At 40.6% G+C, this 18,675-nt stretch overlaps 1 protein-coding gene across 5 annotated transcripts in view; it reads right to left on the bottom strand.

Annotated features, from left to right (window-relative positions):
- CRACR2A (calcium release activated channel regulator 2A) overlaps positions 1 to 18,675 on the bottom strand; it is a 177,906-nt gene that overhangs the window by 12,172 nt on the left and 147,059 nt on the right. The window lies entirely within an intron of this gene.

Raw genomic sequence — 18,675 nt, 5'->3', positions numbered from 1 at the left:
AGGAGATAGCCAACCTATCAGATACAGAGTTCAAAACACTGGTAAACAGGATGCTCACAGAAATGACTGAGTATAGCTGCAAAATTGAGGAAAAAGTGAAGGCTATGCATAGTGAAATAAAAATATACAGGGACCCGATGAGGACTTCCGCCAAGATGGAGGTATAGGTGGATGTGCCGTGCCTTCTCACACAACCAAGTTTAGGGACAACTAAATATTAGCAACACAAAACACAGCCAGAACACGGAAAATTGAACTTTTTGGAAGTCCGGTAACAACAAATTCTTCAGCCTGACCGGTAAGGGGCGAAACCAGCGGCTGGTGAGGGGTTGCACAGGAAAACTCGGTCAGACGGACTCAGGCGCGGAATCCAGGCGCAGGGTTGGACCTAGTGAGCGACCGAGTGAGTGACCAGGCGAGCGACCGCGGAGGAGACAGCGGGGAAGCGGTGCTGCGTGTTGCCTGTGGTCGCCTATTTGTGCATGAGCGGACCTGCGTGGGAGTGGGCGGTTCGATCGGGGCGGTGTCCCCCGCAGCAGCGGCAGCAGAGGGCACCGCCATTTCCCCGCTCTGACCACGCCCCCACATACAGCGTCACAACCCAGTGACCTGGGAGTCCAAGGCGCCACTTCTCACACTTAAAGGGCCAGAACAGACCAAAAATGTCGCAAGATCTCACAGTCCCTGAGCCCATAGACCTAAGCGATGAAGAAATAGCAAAACTCTCAGACACACAGTTTAAAACACTGGTCATCAGGATCCTTACAGAACTGGTTGATTATAGCCACAAATTAGAGAAACATATGAAGGCGAAACTAATTGAAATGAATGGAATTGCACAGGAAACCAATAGCGATGAAAAGGAAACTGGGACTCAAATCAATGGAGTGGACCAGAAGAAAGCAAATAATGGCCAAACAGAAAAGAGTCAGGAAGCAAGAATTCAAAGAAATGAGGAGAGTCTTAGGAACCTCCAGGACATCTTTAAACGCTCCAACATCTGAATTATAGGGGTACCAGAAAGGGGAAAAGCACAGCCACCAGTGGAAAACTTATTTGCACAAATAATAAAGGAGAATTTCCCCAATCTGGCAAAGGAAATAGACTTCCAGGAAATCCAGGAAGCTCAGAGTCCCAAAGAAGTTGGACCCAAGAAGGAACACACCAAGGCACATCATCATTACATTAGCCAAAATTAAAATGAAGGAGAGAATCCTAGAAGCAGCAAGAGCTAAGGGGACAGTCACCTACAAAGGAGTCCCCATCAGACTGTCAGCAGATTTCTCAAAAGAGACCTTCCAGGCAAGAAGGGGCTGGAAAGAGGTATTCCAAGTCATGAAATCCAAAGACCTACAACCAAGATTGCTCTATCCAGCAAAACTTTCATTTAGAATGGAAGGACAGATAAAGTGCTTCTCAGATAAAATCAAATTCAAGGAGTGCATCATCACCAATCCCTTATTATATGAAATGTTAAAGGGACTTATCTAAGAAAAAGAAGTTAAAAAAACATGAACAGTGAAAGGACAACAAACTCACAGTTATTAACAACCACACCTAAAACAAAAGCAAACTAAAAGGACAGCTAGATCAGGAGTGGAAACATAGAAATGAAGATCTCAAGGAGGGTTAGCAACAGGGGAGTGGGAGGAGAAGAAGGGGGGAGAAGGTACAGAAAATAAGTAGCATAGACAGTAGATAGAAAATAGATGGGGGGGCAAGAATAGCATGGGAAATATAGAATCTAAAGGACTTGAGACACATGGTCATAAACTAAAGGGGGGTAATGGTGGGGATGGGGGGTAGGGTGGAGGGGAATGAAGGGGGAATAGAACAACTGTAACAGCATAATCAATTTAAAAAAAAAAAAAAAATATATATATATATATATATATATATATATATATATATATATATATATATATATATATATATATATATATATATATATATATATACAGGGACCCAACAGTGAAGGAAAGGAAATCAGGACTCATATCAACAATTTAGAATAAAAGGAAGAAATGAACATCAAGTTGGAATAGAATGAAGAAACAAGAATTCAAAAATATGAGGAGAGTCTGAGGAACCTCAGGGACAGCTTTAAATGTTCCAATATCCAAATCGTAGGGGTGCCAGAGAGAGAAGAGGAAGAGTAAGAAATTGAAACTTATTTGAAAAAATAATGAAGAAAAACTTCCTCGATCTGGTGAAGGAACTAAACATGTAAGTCCAGACACTCAGAGGGTTCCAAAGAAGTTGGATCCAAGAAGAAACACACCAAGGCACATAATAATTACATTACCCAAGATTAAAGATAAGGAGACAATCTTAAAAGCAGCAAGAGAAAAGGAGAGAGTTACCTACCAAGGAATTCTCATAAGACTATCCACTGATTTCTCAAAAGAAACCTTACAGGCAAGAAGGGGCTGTAAAGAAGTATTCCAAGTCATGAAAGGCAAGTATCTACAACCAAGATTACTCTATCCAGCAAAGCTATCATTTAGAATGGAAGGTCAGATAAAGCACTTCCCAGATAAGGTCAAGTGCAAGGAGTTCATTATCATCAAGCCCTTATTCTATGAAATGTTAATGGGACTTATCTAAGAAAAAGAAGATCAAAACTAGGAAGAGTAAAATGGTAACAAACTCACAACTATCAACAACTCAACCTAAAACAAAACAAACTAAGCAAACAATTAGGACAGGAACAGAATTATAGAAATGGAGATCACATCGAGGGTTATCAGTGGGAAGGGAGGAGAATGGGAAAAAGTTTCAGAGAATTAGAATCATAATTGGTAGGTACAAAATAGACAGGGTGACATTAAGGAAAGGGAGAAGCCAAAGAACTTATATGTATCACCCATGGACACAAACTAAGGGGGAGGAATGCTGGAGGGAAGGAGGATACAGGGCAAAGGAGGATAAAGGGGAGAAAAATGGGACAATTCTAATAGTATAATCAATAAAAATACTTAAAATAATGGTAATATTAAACACTTGCTTAAAAAACTCTTTTAACTTATAATTAAATCAATTTATGGCAAGAAGGGAGAGTAAGATTGTTTTTAAATTTAAAATACTTAAAGATATATGATAATGAAAACATAATATGCCAAAATTTGTTGGATGCAATTGGATTCTCTCCCTCCTCTTCTCACTTTCTTCCCACCATAATTAGGTTTCAGTCTTTGTGAGCCTGTGCCTCTGGTCTCTGAACTTCAGAGTCCTTCTCAGTCACCCTCCTCTTATTTGGGGCAGAATAGCTAGAGTGAGCTGGAGTTGGGTATTGCCCTCCTTCCACATGGAAATCTAGAACTGGTTGGAATTGGGTATTTCCCTTCCCCCAGGTCAGTATGGACCTAATAAAACCCCAGCACCTGACGCTCTGGTTACCTAGTTTCTCTTGAGGGCAGGTCTTGTTAGTAAGAACAGGATATTCTCATATTTCAAAACAATTTCTACCTTTCTCCTGCCAAAAGTATGAGGGGATTTTTCTCCAATATTGACTGTGAGAACCTGGTAGAGCTCCAAGAGTTAAAACTCATAAACAATTGAGTCTTCCTGAAGACTTACCCATGCTTAGCTTCCAGCAATTTGTCCATTGTAGTTCAGTGGCACTGGTTCCTATGGAGGGTTTTGCTCCTGGTTTTCTGCTCTGGTAAGTCGTGATTCTCTTTATTTGCCTGTCTATCTCTTCAATTTGGGGGGTAGCACTTTCCCTGAACCTCACTTCTCTCATGGATCTAAAAAGAGCTGTTTATTTTCCAGTTTGTCTGGCTTTTTGCGTATTAGGATGGAGTGGAAACCTCCAGGTGTCTTACCTGTCAGACTAGAAACTGGAAGCCTCTGCAGGAAGTTTCTCAATTATAAATTCAATCTCTTTGCTTGCTATAGAGCTATTCAGATTCTCTGTTTCTTCTGGGGTCTGTTGTGGTAGAGTTTTGTATTTCTAGAAAAATGTCTGTTCATTGAGGTTATCTAATTTGTCAACACACAGCTTTTCATAGAATTGCCTTATAATCCTTTTGATTTCTGTAAGATTGATAGTAATATCCCATCTTTCATTCCTAATTTTAGTAATTTGAATCTTGTCACATTTTTCTTTTGCATATTTTTAAAAATAAATTAATTAAAAGTGGAATAACTAAAGAAATAAACTGGATAAAATAAGAATAAACTCCCCAGGTGATTCCAATGGGCATCAAAAGCTGAGAACACGAACTAGAACTGTCAGCTCCACTGTGCATAGGGCAGAGCAGTGCTGCTGTTCCAGGGGAAGAAGACCTCCTGATTTCCACCACTGTAATCCTGTAGCTTGTCATCTGCCCATGTATAGGGGATGTGCTGTGGACCCTACTTATCAAGTCTCAAAGAGATGATGCTCAAGGAGTAGAGGGAATATAATTTAAATCACAGCACAAGAAAACTGGGTTAGATCAACCAAAGTGGGCCAACACCTCAAGATCGGCTTCCAGTAAATATCCATGGACAGACTAGGAACCTCTGCTGTGACAGGGGCCTGTGAAAGTCACAGGTGGATGATTGAGGATTGTGGAGCTCTGGGGGTAGCAAACAGCCTTCCCAGAAAACAGAACACACAGAATTTGGGAAGCCAGCTGTAGTTGTCCAGAATGGCCGGGAGCCAGCATGACTACTCATTGATCTCAGACCCTGGCAGTCCTTCCTCCTGCCTGAGCCATAGTCTCCTCATCTGTGACAGGAGGGAGCTTGGCCCCAGAGCCTGCCAGCCATTGCTCAGACTGCAGATTTCTTTCCACTGAGAGAAGAGGTGGGGTGGGGGGAGACGGACCTCATGAATGAAAACTGCTCTCAAGAGGGAGTAGGACAGAGTGAGGAGGAAGGGAAAGAGAAAGGGATGGGCACAGAGAAAGGAAAATGCAGCCTCACCTGCTTGTTTGTGTTTCTTGTGTTTAAGATGCTGACTTCTAGCATATTTTTAAATTCATCAGACATGAAAGGCTGATTTAAATAGACCCACAGTGTGAAGCTGGCAATTTCACTTGCCACAATGGAGGAGCTGGTGAGAGTTCAGCACCTCTCTACATGACAGAGAAACTGCTGAAGCCCAGATCTCTCTGGTAGATTTTTAGGCCAGGTACTTTTCCAATCCCTGATGTGGGAGCATAGGCTGGGGGCTGGGAGCTGAGGAGTATGATGGAAAGAGAGTTAGAAAGATAAAGTAAAGGAAGGGAAAGTAGGGGAAGAGGTACAGCTGGAGAGAAAGTGGAGGATTAATAGGAAACTAATTAGAGAAATGACCTAGCCCAACATTCTTCTGGTCCAGGGAGGCTTTCTGGCTTAGCCCACTTTGACTCCCTGTCACACATTATACTACATCCTTTTATGTCCATCTCAGTTCAAACTAGACTCTTGGGGTTGGTGGGGTAGAAGTGGGGCCCTTGTAATTCACTGTATCTAGTTTCTTACTGGCATTTCTAAAAGCAGAGTGTACAACGCTTCCAGTGTCAGAGAGGTCACTATGCAGTGAGGCAGCTGTGCTCACTGGGCGTGCTCACTGGTGTAGGCAGCCTATTACATCGCTAGACCATGCTCACTGGGATAAACTTCAGTCCACTTGCTCTGCATTTCCAGCCCTGTTGAGTCACCCAGAACAAATGTAACACCAAAGTCAGCCTTCCTTAAACACAGTATGCTGGTCCCTCTCCCACTCCAATCTTTCTATGCTCGTTCCCACAGTCTCCTTACCATAAATTATTTTTTTTACTTTTCAAAGATTTTACTTATTTGTCTTTAGAGGGGAAGGGAAGGAGAGAAATATTAATGTATGGTTGCCTCTTGTGAGTCACCTCCTGGGAACTGGCCTGCAACCCAGGCATGTGCCCTGATGGGGAATCAAACTGCAATCGTGTGGTTCTCAGGATTGAGTGTGGACTCAATCCACTGAGCTACACCAGCCAGGGCGCCTTACCATAAATTATTACAATGTAAATCTTGCAAAACCAAAATATTTCTGGGTGCTAATGAATATATTTCCTCCAGTAGTCAATACAAAATTCCAGAAACAGCAAAAGACATTTGTCATTCACTTTTTGTTGTTGTTGTTTGACATACTCCTACCAAGCCCCTATCTAGGGCCAGGCCAGGTGCTCCTGTTGGCATATAGGATATGAAGGTCCCATCCCAAGGAGCTTATCTACAGAGGGAGCAAAACCCCCAAAGAGAAGTGTGTGCTGGGCAGGGGCAGAGAAGCTGGGAGCACTGATAGTCCCTCCCCAATTGACTGTGGGTGGGTTGGGGTTGGCTTGAGGCCCTTTGGAAAAGGGGGACCCTGGAGATTGTTGTCAGAACATTTTTGTGGCATGTTAACGTATACTGTAGGTTTCTAGGTGGTTCTTCAAGTACCTGAAGATCCAAGGGCCATAGGTAAGCTCATATTCCTTTCCTGCTCCTTCCTCCCTGGATATAACCCAAGTCAAACATTGAGTAGCTTAGAGCCAGCTATTGGGCATTGAAGAGAATCAATCCTTCATTCATTCATGAAATATGTTTGTGAAGGGGTTTTTAATGTATTGCAGTAAAATACACATAAAATTTACAAATCTAACCATTTTTAAATGCACAACCCAGTGGCATTAAGTATACTCATAATACTGTGTGCAACCATGAGTACCCTTCAACTCCAGAACTTTCTCATCATCCCAAAGTGAATGCTTTATTGAACTGTATGTAAAGGTGGCTCAATTAGGAATGTGCTATTAAAGTCTTGATGGGGCAGCAAATCCACCCATCCACCAACTTGTGTCTATTACACATTAGGCCCCAGTAAGTACAAAAATAATTGAGACCACAGCCCTTCCAGAACCTTGTGGTCTGCCATGTTAGCCCTGCTCAATGCCAAAGCAAAGTGGGGACATACAAAACATTCTTAGACAAAAATCTCTGCTTGAAGGAATGCAAATTTTCCTTACTTTATTGGCCCAGGGAAGAGGGAGATGCTTTGACCTGAGACCCCAGTTTCTCCCAGTTGTCAAGATGTGTGAAATTTTCTTTTTCCTACTTTGTTTTGGTCTCTTGTACAAATCTAATAACTAATGTTTATCTACAGATTGTCAGTTGACTAAGCCCTTTCCTCAGAATTCTCATTTGACCTTCACACTACTCTGTGAGGGCAGTAGGGCAGAGAATGGTATTGTACAGACTTGGAACCTAGATCATCACACAGTTCCAGGTTCTGCCCAAGGCCACACAACTTGTGGGGAGCACAACTGGTTTCACACCAGGAAGAAGGAGAACTGGGTGAACAAATATCTTTTTATGTGCAGAAGTACAGAACCCAAGTCAAATTGAGTTGTTGAGCTGCCTGCAGGTAATGGATTGCTACTAGTCACAGCTGTGGAGGCTGCAGGATGATGAGATGGAATGCTCTGATGGACATCATACTGTCTGAAAGGCAATTAAATTGGAGAAGCTGGAATGCTCCCCAGCACTTTGTCTTAAAAGCCAGAAGCTGTACCTCATTTGAACCAGTGATGTAAACCCCATGGGTCTACCAGGACGCAGGGACCCAGTTGCCCAGCCTTTGGGACTTGGGGTTCCAGGGGAGTGAATGCACCAAGTGGTGGGCCTTGTTTTTGAGAACTGATGCTCTGTTCTTAAGTGCTCCTTTAGGCAAATGTTGTTTGCCAGACACTGATAAACATGAGGTGACAGAGATAAATGCTCCTGCCTCAGGAGCTCAGTTCAGTGCATTTTGCTCATTAGAGCCATGGGAGCAGTGTGTGTAAATAATCACCATAAACTACCATTACAGAATGGCCTAGGGAGCCTGTGGACCAGATATTGGATTGCTCCTGACACTCTTCCCATGACCTAGTGCTATGCATGCTCAATGAATCCTAGTTCTATAGTCATGTCACTCAAACATCCTAAGCCCCTTGAACTTCAAATTTCAATTCCCTTTTCCATTCTCTCTGTCCATGTTATTTGGGCATTTTTTGCTTAGTAGTGTGGTGTTTTTTATGTAGCACTTATGTTTATAGGTCAAATGGATCAAGCCATAACTCATTACAACAGCACAGGTCCTACTGGTCCTATGAAGTCCTCATTTGTTGGGAGAGGAATCTCCTGGTGCTATGACAAGGGCCTGTGAGTACCACTTCTGATTCAGATCCAAAGCCCTGAGAGAGGGTCAGTTCTTGGACCTGACTCAGCTCTGCCCCAGCATGACAAATGACACACTTTATTAATTTTCCTGAGTTTCCACATTGATTTCAGGTCCTCTGGCAAGTGCCACATGGTTTCCCAGGTCCCATGTTTTCTAGCAAGTTTTTTTTTTCCTAAGTAGGACACTTCAATTTACTTGGCTCCACTGAACTATGTGAAAGGTAGAGTTATGATGTTCTTTGTTACTTCTACTGCTGATAATTAACATATCTATTAATAGAAACATTAATAGATTTAGGAAGTGGGAAAGGCTTAGAAAGCTCCTATATTCTGTCAACCATCAACCTCCCTCACCCCAAATACATAAAAATGGAGGGCATAACCGCTAATGTGAAATCCTACAAATTTTGGGCAAAATTTATTAGAATTTGTAATAAATAGGTAAATTTGTAATAAAATAGGTAATTTCTATTCCTCAGATGACAGGAGGGGAAATGGCAGTACTCCAAAGACCAATTAGTAACAGGGCACTTAAGTCTTGGTTTTTGTATGTTTGTGTACTATGACTTAATTATTTTGAAGTCATTAAACTCCTTTTTTTAAAAAGCTTCTGATTTTCAGTCTTCTACCTATGCTTTTTGAGTGAAGCTTTGTGGAATGTCTAGATTCTTGGCAGAGGTGAAATTGCCTGAGGATTTCTGGCCTTCTTCACTTCTGAGGAACTGGACACCTTTTTGGGCTGCTCATCTCTAGCAGAGCATACAGAAGCTTAAAATGTAGGGGAGCATTCTCAGATCAGAAGGACTTCTGAGTTTCATGTCCTTCCTCCAATGCAGAAGAGAATAAATACTTTGAGAAGGAGGTTAGTTGTAGGGCCAAGGAATGAGCCCAGAGTCCTGGCTATGTGGTGTGGAGTATGAGGAAAAAAAGCAGGGATGGCAAGCAGAGCTTGATTTATGCATCATGTCTTTAAAACTTTAAATCAGGAATTTTAAATATGTTCAAAGACTTAAGGGAAACAATGTCTAAAGAATTATAGAAAAGTATGAGAACAATGTCTCTCTAAATAGAAAATATCAACAAAGAGATAGAAATTATAAAAATAAACCAAATATAAATTCTGGAGTTGAAAAGTATAATAATGAAAAGAAAAATTCGTTAGGGGATCCCAGTATCATAATTGTGTAGGCAGAAGAAAGAATCAGTGAACTTGAAGACAGAGCAATTGAGATAATCCTGTCTAAGAAAGACAAAGAGAAAAGAATGAAGAAAAATGGACAGAGCCTCAGAAACCTGCAAAACACCATCAAGTCTGCCAAAATATGCAAAATTGGAGTCCTGAAGGAAAAGAGGGAGAAAGGAGCAGAAAGAATACTTAACAAAATAATGACCAAACACTCCCTAAATTTGATGAAATCCATTAATCTACATCTCCAAGAAGCTCAACCAACTCAAAGTATAATAAACTCAAAGAGATCCATAACTAGAAACATCAAGCAGCAAGAAGCAATTCATCATATACAAAGGAGCCTCAGTAGGATTAATAGCCGATTTCTCATAAAAAACCATGGAGGCCAAAAACAGTGGGATGGCATCTTCAAAGTACTGACTGAAGCAGTAGTGTGGTGGTAGAGTGGTAGTGGAAGCTGTAAACCAAAAGTTCTGTATCTGGCAGTTATCCTTCAATCATTTCAAGATATGCAAATCTGGAAAAGTTTTTCCTAGCAAAACTGCCCTACAAGAAATAATACTGAAATAAAAGAACACTAAATAGTAACATGACTGACTCAACATGAAGAAATAAGGGGCACTGGGAAAAGCAATTACATAATTAAATATAGAAAATGGTATAAATGTATCATTTATTTTAACTCCTTTTTCCGTTTGATTTAGAAGACAACTGCATGAAATACTAACTATAAATCTAGGTTGATGAGGACAAGATATATAAATATGTAATTTGTGATAATCACAGTGTAAGAGGGGAGTAAAACTATACAAAAGCAAAGTTTTGTGTACCATTGAAATTAAGTTGGTATTAATCTGAACCAGGTTGTTCTAAATGAGATTTTAATAGTAACCACCAAGCAAATAAGTTAAAAAAATACAGTAGGCTTTCAAGATGGCGGTGGACTAGGATGAAGCAGATACCAGTTCCTAGTCCGAAAGGGAGAGAAACCTGTCCGATCGGAGGAGGTGAAACCAGCAAGCCAGCAGTTGCCAAGCATGTATGAAAATAAGAGACCAGAAACCTCATCTGTCACAGAGGAACCAGACGGTAGGGAGACAGCAGCGGTACAGTAGTCTCTGGGATGGAGCAAAGAGAAACAGCCGGTGCAGGGTAAGGGAACCAGAGCCCAGTGGCAAGAGCCCAATGGCGCACGGGACAGGCTTCAGCGCCCAGACGGCTCCCTCCCTAGGATTTTTGGGCCCGGACATGCCAAGAGACCCAACCAGAGGGGAGCAGAGGAGATTTCAGCCTGTACACAGTTCTGGGTCCAGCGCCTGATGTGGTGCTTCTCCATCCCTAGGTTTTTTTTTGGGCAGAGGTTGGCCAGGGGACCCAGACAAACACAGGAGCAGAAGGGATACACACCACGCAGCGTGCCATGACGTGTGCACAGAGTTTCTAGGTTGGCGCCCAGTCCTCAGATCGGCTCCCGGCTTCCAGTCCACCCCCCTCAGACTATCTGAAAGCCCCGGGCATGGAGGGTCCTGGGAAAAGAGCTGAGACCCTCAACCCCCTCCCTTTCTGGCCAAGCAAGGTGGGGTGCCAGGAGAGACTTGTTTGATAGAGTTTGCGGAGAGGGTGCGGAGGACAAAGGGCCCCCAACCAAGGACTCTCTGGTTGCCAGCCCAGGAGAACTCAGAGGTGCAGCCTGGGGCTCTGAATCCAGTAGGCAAGGCAGCCTGGTCTGCTTCACACCCAGCTTGGCAGCGAGCCCAGGATTGGGCAGAGGGCCTGGGGCTTCCCAATGGAACGGGGGTAGGTCTGTGCTCAACCCCGAGGGAACCAGGCAACTAGGCCAGTGCAGGTGCCTGCAAACACAGCAAACCAGCCTATGGTGGTAACCCCTGGGAGGGGAGCGCTGTGAGGAAGTCCTAGTTCCCCATTGTAGGGAGCTGGGGAGAGGCGCCAAGTGTCTAGATCCTGAGAGGGGCTGGCTGAAAAAATCACAACAATCGACCCTCAGCCAACTGCAACCAGAAAAACCGGTTTGGCTAGTTTGAAGCCAACAAGTGACATTTCCTTTTCTGATGTTTTTGAGGGATCATTTTTGTTTGTGCGTTTTTTGTTTTTTTGTTTCTTGTTTTTTTGTTTGCTTTTTTTACTTTATTTTATTTTTATTCTTTCTTTTTTTTAACTTTTCTTCCTTCCCCATTCCTTTTCTTTATCTTTTTGCTTTTTTAAAGTAATCTGTTATTTCTTTTAAATTTTATTACTGTTTCATCTTTCCAAACTTTTGTCCTCTTTTCCCGGATTTTCTGTTTTATTTCTTTTTCTTTTCTTTCTCAACTTATTGCTCTTTCTTCCATTCCCCTATCATTTTTTCTTTCTTTTATTTCTTTCCTTGTCATTTCTTTCTTTTACCCACAAGAGTCACAATCAACTTGAAAATATGAAAAGACCAGAGCTGGACCCATAGAAGAGGCCTCCCAATAGTAGAGTCAGAGAGACAAATTGCACATTGTTGTAGGAGAGAAGCCAAAAGTTGCTGCATATTTCAGTAGGTGGAAGCAGAGAATGACAGGATAACCAAAAGAGACTGCACCACTGAAATTCACAGGCATTCCACCACAAAAGTTCACACCATAAACCCAGGTGTCAAAACAGATTAATCTAAGAAGCTGACGCTAACAAGAAGAGTCTCACAAACAATGGGAAGACAAAGAAACAATCCCCAAATGAAAGGAAAGGAGGAACCCTCAGAAAGAATGTTAGATGAAATAGAGGCAAGTCAACTATCAGATACTGAATTCAAAGCACTGGTTATCAGGAAGTTCAAAAAGCTCACAATCAGCTACCAGAAACTACAGGGGAGCTATAATGATCTCACGGCGAACTATATCAACATGAAAAAGGAAATGGAAATTATTAGCAAGGGCCAAGATGAAATGAAGAATACAATTTCTGAATTAAAAAACACAGTAGAAAGCATTAAAAATAGGGTAGATGAAACAGAAGATCGGATTAGTGAATTGGAGGACAAAGTAGAAAGCATCTCACAGAAAGAACAGGAAAGGGAAAAGAGGCTCAGAAAGAATGCAGAGGGATTAAGAGAAATACAAGACAATATGAAACGTAATAATATCCGAATAATAGGAATACCAGAAGGAGAAGAAGAAGAACAAGGGATAGAAAACATATTTGAAAAAGTAATGAGAGAAAATTTCCCTAATTTGATAAAAGAAAAAGTCACACAAATCCAGGAATCACACAGAGTCCCATTCAAGAAGAACCCAAGGAGGCCCACTTCAAACACATCATCATTAAAATGGCAAAATTCCAAGACAAACAGAGAATCTTAAAGGCAGCAAGGGAGAAAAAAGAAATAACATACAAGGGAGTCCCAATAAGGTTAGCCACTGACTTCTCAATGGAAACACTCCAAGCAAGAAGAGAATGGCAAGAAATATTCCAAATAATGAGAATCAGAGGCCTACAACCAAGGCTACTTTACCCAGCAAGGCTCTCAATCAAGACAGAAGGCCAAATAAAGAGCTTCCAAGACAAAAGAAGTCTAAAAGAATTTGCTGCCACCAAGCCACCTCTACAAGAAATACTAAAAGGTCTGCTTTAAGGAAAGGAAGGAAAAGAGACAGACAGAGAGGAACACAGGTACAAAAATGGCAATGAATAAGTACCTATCAAAATAACCTTAAATGTAAATGGATTAAATGCTCCAATCAAAAGACAGAGAATAGCTGCATGGATAACAAAGTATGACCCACACATATGCTGCCTACAAGAGACCCACCTCAGGACAAAAGACCATCACAGACTAAAAGTGAAAGGCTGGAAACAAATTTTCCAAGCAAATGGACAAGAAAAAAGAGCTGGGGTAGCAATTCATATATCAGACAAAATAGACTTCAAAAAAAGAGCCATAAAGAGTGACCCAGAAGGTCGCTTCATAATACTCAAGGGAAGAATCCACCAAGAAGACATTAACATCATAAATATATATGCACCCAACATAGGAGCACCAAAATATATAAAGAAAATCTTAGAGAAATTCAAGAAAGATATAGACAGCAACACAATTATAGTGGGGGATTTTAACACCCCACTATAAGAAATGGACAGATCTTCCAAACAAAATATCAACAAAGACATTGCAGCATTAAACAACACCCTTGATGAAATGGACCTAACTGATATATACAGAGCTCTTCACCTCAAAGAAGCTAAATACACATTCTTTTCAAATGCAAATGGAACGTTCTCAAAGATAGACCACATGATAGGACACAAAACAAGCCTCAACAAATTCAAGAATATTGAAATCATACCAAGCATTTTCTCTGACCACAAGGAACTGAAACTGGAAACCAACACCAAAGAAAAAAACCCAAAGCACCCAAAATCATGAAGACTGAATGATATGCTATTAAACAACGAATGGGTCAAGAATGAAATTAGGGAAGAAATCAAAAAGTTTCTGGAAACAAATGAAAATGATCTCACAACAGCCCAAAACTTATGGGACATGGTGAAGGCAGTCCTGAGAGGGAAGTTTATAGCAATACAGGCCTACCTAAAGAAGATAGAAACATTTCAAACAAACAACCTTACTCTACGCCTGCAAGAACTCGAGGAACAACAACAAAGACAGCCCAGAGCAAGCAGAAGGAAGGAAATAATTAAGATCAGAGCAGAACTAAATGACATAGAGACTAAAAGCACAATTCTAAGGATCAACGAATCCAGGAGTTGGTTCTTTGAGAAGATAAACAAAATAGACAAGCCTTTAAGTAGGCTCATCAAGAAAAGAAGAGAGAGGACACAAATAAACACAATCAGAAATGAAAGAGGAGAGATTACAACTGATACCACAGAAATAGAAGGGATTGTAAGAAATTACTATGAAGAACTGTATGCCAAGAAATTTGAGAACCTAGGGGAAATGGACACATTTCTAGAAAAATATAATCTCCCAAAACTCAATGAAAAAGAAGTAGAACACCTGAATAGACCAATAACAGCAAAAGAAATTGAAGCAGTAATCAAAAAACTCCCATCACACAAAAGCCCCGGACCAGATGGGTTCACAGGAGAATTCTACAAAGCATTTAAGGAAGAGCTAACCCCCATTCTTCACAGACTATTCCAAAAAATCCAAAAGAATGGAAAACTCCCAAACTCCTTTTATGAAGCCAGCATCATCCTAATTCCAAAACTAGATAGAGATACAACAAAGAAAGAAAAGTTCAGGCCAATATCACTGATGAATATAGACGCTAAAATCCTCAACAAAATATTGGCAAATCACATCCAACAATATATCCAAAAGATTATACACCATGACCAAGGATGGTTCAATATTTGCAAATCAATAAATGTAATTCATCACATAAACAAAAGCAAAGACAAAAACCACATGATCATATCAATAGATGCAGAAAAAGCTTTTGATAAGGTACAACACCAATTTATGGTAAAAAACACTCAGCAAAGTGGAAATAGAGGGAGCATTCGTCAATATAATAAAGGCCATTTATGAGAGACCTACAGCCAATATCATACTCAATGGGCAAAAACTAAAAGCTTTTTCACTAAGATCAGGAACAAGACAAGGATGTCCACTTTCACCACTTCTATTCAATATAGTAATAGAAGTTTTGGCCACAGCGATCAGACAGGAAAAGGAAATAAAAGGCATCCAAATAGGAAAGGAGGAAGCAAAACTGTCACTGTTTGCAGATGACATGATAGTGTACATGGTAAATCCTATAGACTCTACCCAAAAACTGCTCCAACTAATTAATGAATTTGGCAAAACAGCAGGATACAAAGTCAATATCCAGAAATCAAAGGCATTTTTGTATACTAACAATGAATCAGCAGAAGCAGAAATCAAGGAAAAAATCCCATTCAATATAGCAAAAAGAAAAATAAAATATCTGGGAACAAACCTAACTAAGGAGGTAAAAGACCTGTATGCAGAAAACTACACAGCCCTGAAGAAAGAAATCAGGGAAGACACCAACAAATGGAAACATATACCTTGTTCATGGATTGGAAGAATTAACATCATCAAAATGTCCACACTACCCAAAGCAATAGACAGATTCAATGAAATACCTATTAAAGTACCAATGGCATATTTCACAGACATAGAACAAACACTTCAAAAATTTATATGGAATCATAAATGAGCCTGAATAGCAGCTGCTCTTTTGAGAAAGAAGAACAAAGTAGGAGGGATCACAATACCTGATATCAAACTGTATTACAAAGCCACTGTAATCAAAACAGCCTGGTACTGGCATCAAAACAGGCACATAGACCAATGGAACAGAACAGAGAGTCCAGAAATCAACCCAACTCTCTACAGTCAATTAATATTTGACAAAGGGGGCAGTAACATAAAATGAAGTAAAGATAGCCTCTTCAGCAAATGGTGTTGGGAGAACTGGACAGCTACGTGCAAAAAAATGAAACTTGAGCACCAACTTACACCATATACCAAAATAAATTCAAGGTGGATAAAAGACTTAAATATAAGCTGTGACACCATTAAAGTCCTAGAGGAGAACATTGGCAAGAAAATCTCAGATATTCCACACAGCAGCATTTTTACCAATATGTCCCCTAGAGCAAGGAATATAAAGGAAAGAATAAACAAATGGGATCTCATCAAAATAAAAAGCTTCTGCATGGCTAAAGAAAACAGTATTAAATTTAAAAGACAACCAACTGTATGGGAAAACATATTTGCCAATGATACCTCAGACAAAGGTTTAATCTCCAAAATATACAAAGAACTTACATGACTCCACTCTAGGAAGACATCTAACCCAATTAAAAAATGGGAAAAGGACTTGAACAGACACTTCTCCAAAGAGGACATACAGAATATCCAGAGACACATGAAGAGATGCTCAATATTGTTAGCTATCAGAGAGATGCAAAGTAAAACCACAATGAGATACCGCTTTACACCAGTCAGGATGGCTATCATAAACAAAGCAACAAACAACAAATGTTGGAGAGGTTGTGGGGAAAAGGGTCCTTAGTTCACTGTTGGTGGGATTGCAGACTGCTACAACCATTATGGAAAACACTATGGAATTTTCTCAGAAAAATAAAAATCGACCTGCCTTTTGACCCAGCAATTCCACTGCTAGGATTATATCCTAAGAATCCTAAAATATCAATTTCAAAGAACCTATGCACCACAATGTTCATAGCAGCACAATTTACAATAGCCAAGAGTTGGAAGCAACCTAGGTGCCCATCAGTAAATGAATGGATCCAAAAATTGTGGTACATATACACAATGGAATTCTATGCTGCAGAGAGAAAGAAGGAGCTACTACCCTTTGCAACAACATGGATGGAACTGGAAAGCATTATGCTGAGTGAAATAGGCCAGGCATTGAAGGACAAATACCATATGATCTCACCTTTGACAGGAAGCTAAACAATAAAACAAACAAGCAAACAGAATAAAAACAAAGACACTGAAATAGAGAACAAGGGGGTAGCGACCAGATGGGAGAGGGAAGGGAATTTAAGGGGAAAAATGGGGAGGGATTTTGAGGAACAAGTATGAAAGACACAGGGATGAGGACTGGGGGGGCGGGAAATGGGAGGGAGGTGGGGAGATGGGGCGGGGGTGGGGACTGGGATGGGAGAAATAGACAAAAAAAATGTACTTGAAAAATAATTAAATAAGAATTAAAAAATACAGTAAGTGAAATAAAAAAGGATTAAAATACCACACTAGAAAATAAATATTTAACACAAAATAAGTCAATAATGGAGGAATAGAGTCAATAATGGAGAAATAAAAAAAGACATTGAAATATAGAAGAGAAATAGCAAAATGGCAAGCATAAATTTTAATTGACTAATTATATTAAATGTAAATAGATTAAACTTTCCAATAAAAGGGCAGAGATTGGAAGAATAGATTTAAAAACGTGATTCAACCATATGCTGTCTTTAAGGGAATTGCTTTACTTTTCATTTTAAAGATTTTTATTTATTTTTAGAGAGAAACATTAATGACATGGGAGAGAAACATCTATGTGTTGCCTCTTGCATGCACCCAGCTGCAGACTTGGCCCACAACCCGGCATGTGCCCTGATGGAAAATTGAACCAGCAATGTTTCAGTTTGCAAGCCAGTACCCAATCCACTGAGCCACACCTACCAGGGTAAGATTCACTTTAGATTCAAAGGCACAAATAGGTTGAAAGTAAAAATATAGAAAAATTATACCATGCAAACAGGTATAATTATACCAGCAAACATGCTGTTGTGACTATACTAATATCAGACAAAATAGACTTTAGACAAAAATTGCTACTAGAGACAAAGAAGGACAGTTTTAATTCATCAAGAAGACGTAAACAATTATAAACACATGTTAGCCTAAAAGTAGAGCCCCAAAATACATGCAGAAAACTGAGGTCTTTAAAAGCGGTGCAGGAGGAGAAGGCAGTTCTGACCTAAATACTTGACCCCTGTGACCCATTATGGTGCTTAATAATCTACCACTAGGAATTCATTCCTTTGGTTTAAAGTTTTTACTTCTTTAGAGTTCTTTGTTAAATTATAAACATAGCCCTGAAGCCAGCCATCTGCATTAACACCTGCCAGATTGGTTTAAGATCCTTTGGAACAGTGACTTTTGGTGAAAGAGACAAAGGGCTGAGCCATTTTTGATAGACACAGACATGGTCTGGAGAGGGCCAGGGGGAGAGTAGGAAAGAGGGAGTCCAAGCCTGGGTAGAGGTATTGAGAATGGAGAAAAAGTACAGGATGGGGAGAGGTGGAAGAAAGCTAGGGTATCACAGAAACAGAAAAGATCCCAATGAAACTGTAAAGGAAAGTGAATGATAACAATAAGCAAAGCAACTAGGGTGTTGGTTTGGTGTTGGAGCTCATGGTTTGGCAACTCAGGACTGAGGGCAGAAGAAGACACCAGAAAGAAGCACAAGGAATCAGAATAGGGGAACAAGGGAGGAGCCAGGGATGGTAATGAGCCCATGTCATTCCCAGGTAAACACCCAGGAGCTGGCATCAGGTTTGAGCTGCCATCTGAGTCCTGGAGAACTACAGGCAGGGACTTTGAATGGACTGTGGGCCTAAAGCTGTAGGCACTGACTGGGAAACCAAAGGGAGGGCAGGGCCATGAGGTAAAACCAGATACAAGCTCATCAGCCAGGCAAATGGGCCAGGTAATTGGGCACTCAAATGTTATGTTTGTGGGATTGCCCAGTTTTCAGGTAGATGCTTGGTGTTAGTTGGTTCTAATCTGAAAATGAAGCAAAGCAAAGGGTCTGGGTAGT

This window comes from Artibeus jamaicensis, unplaced genomic scaffold, assembly GCF_021234435.1.
Source record: "Artibeus jamaicensis isolate MK-2021 breed Jamaican fruit bat unplaced genomic scaffold, CSHL_Jam_final contig_1028, whole genome shotgun sequence".
NCBI lineage: Eukaryota > Metazoa > Chordata > Mammalia > Chiroptera > Phyllostomidae > Artibeus > Artibeus jamaicensis.
Note: the sequence above shows the minus strand (reverse complement) of the source record. Positions and strands in the feature narration are given on the sequence as shown.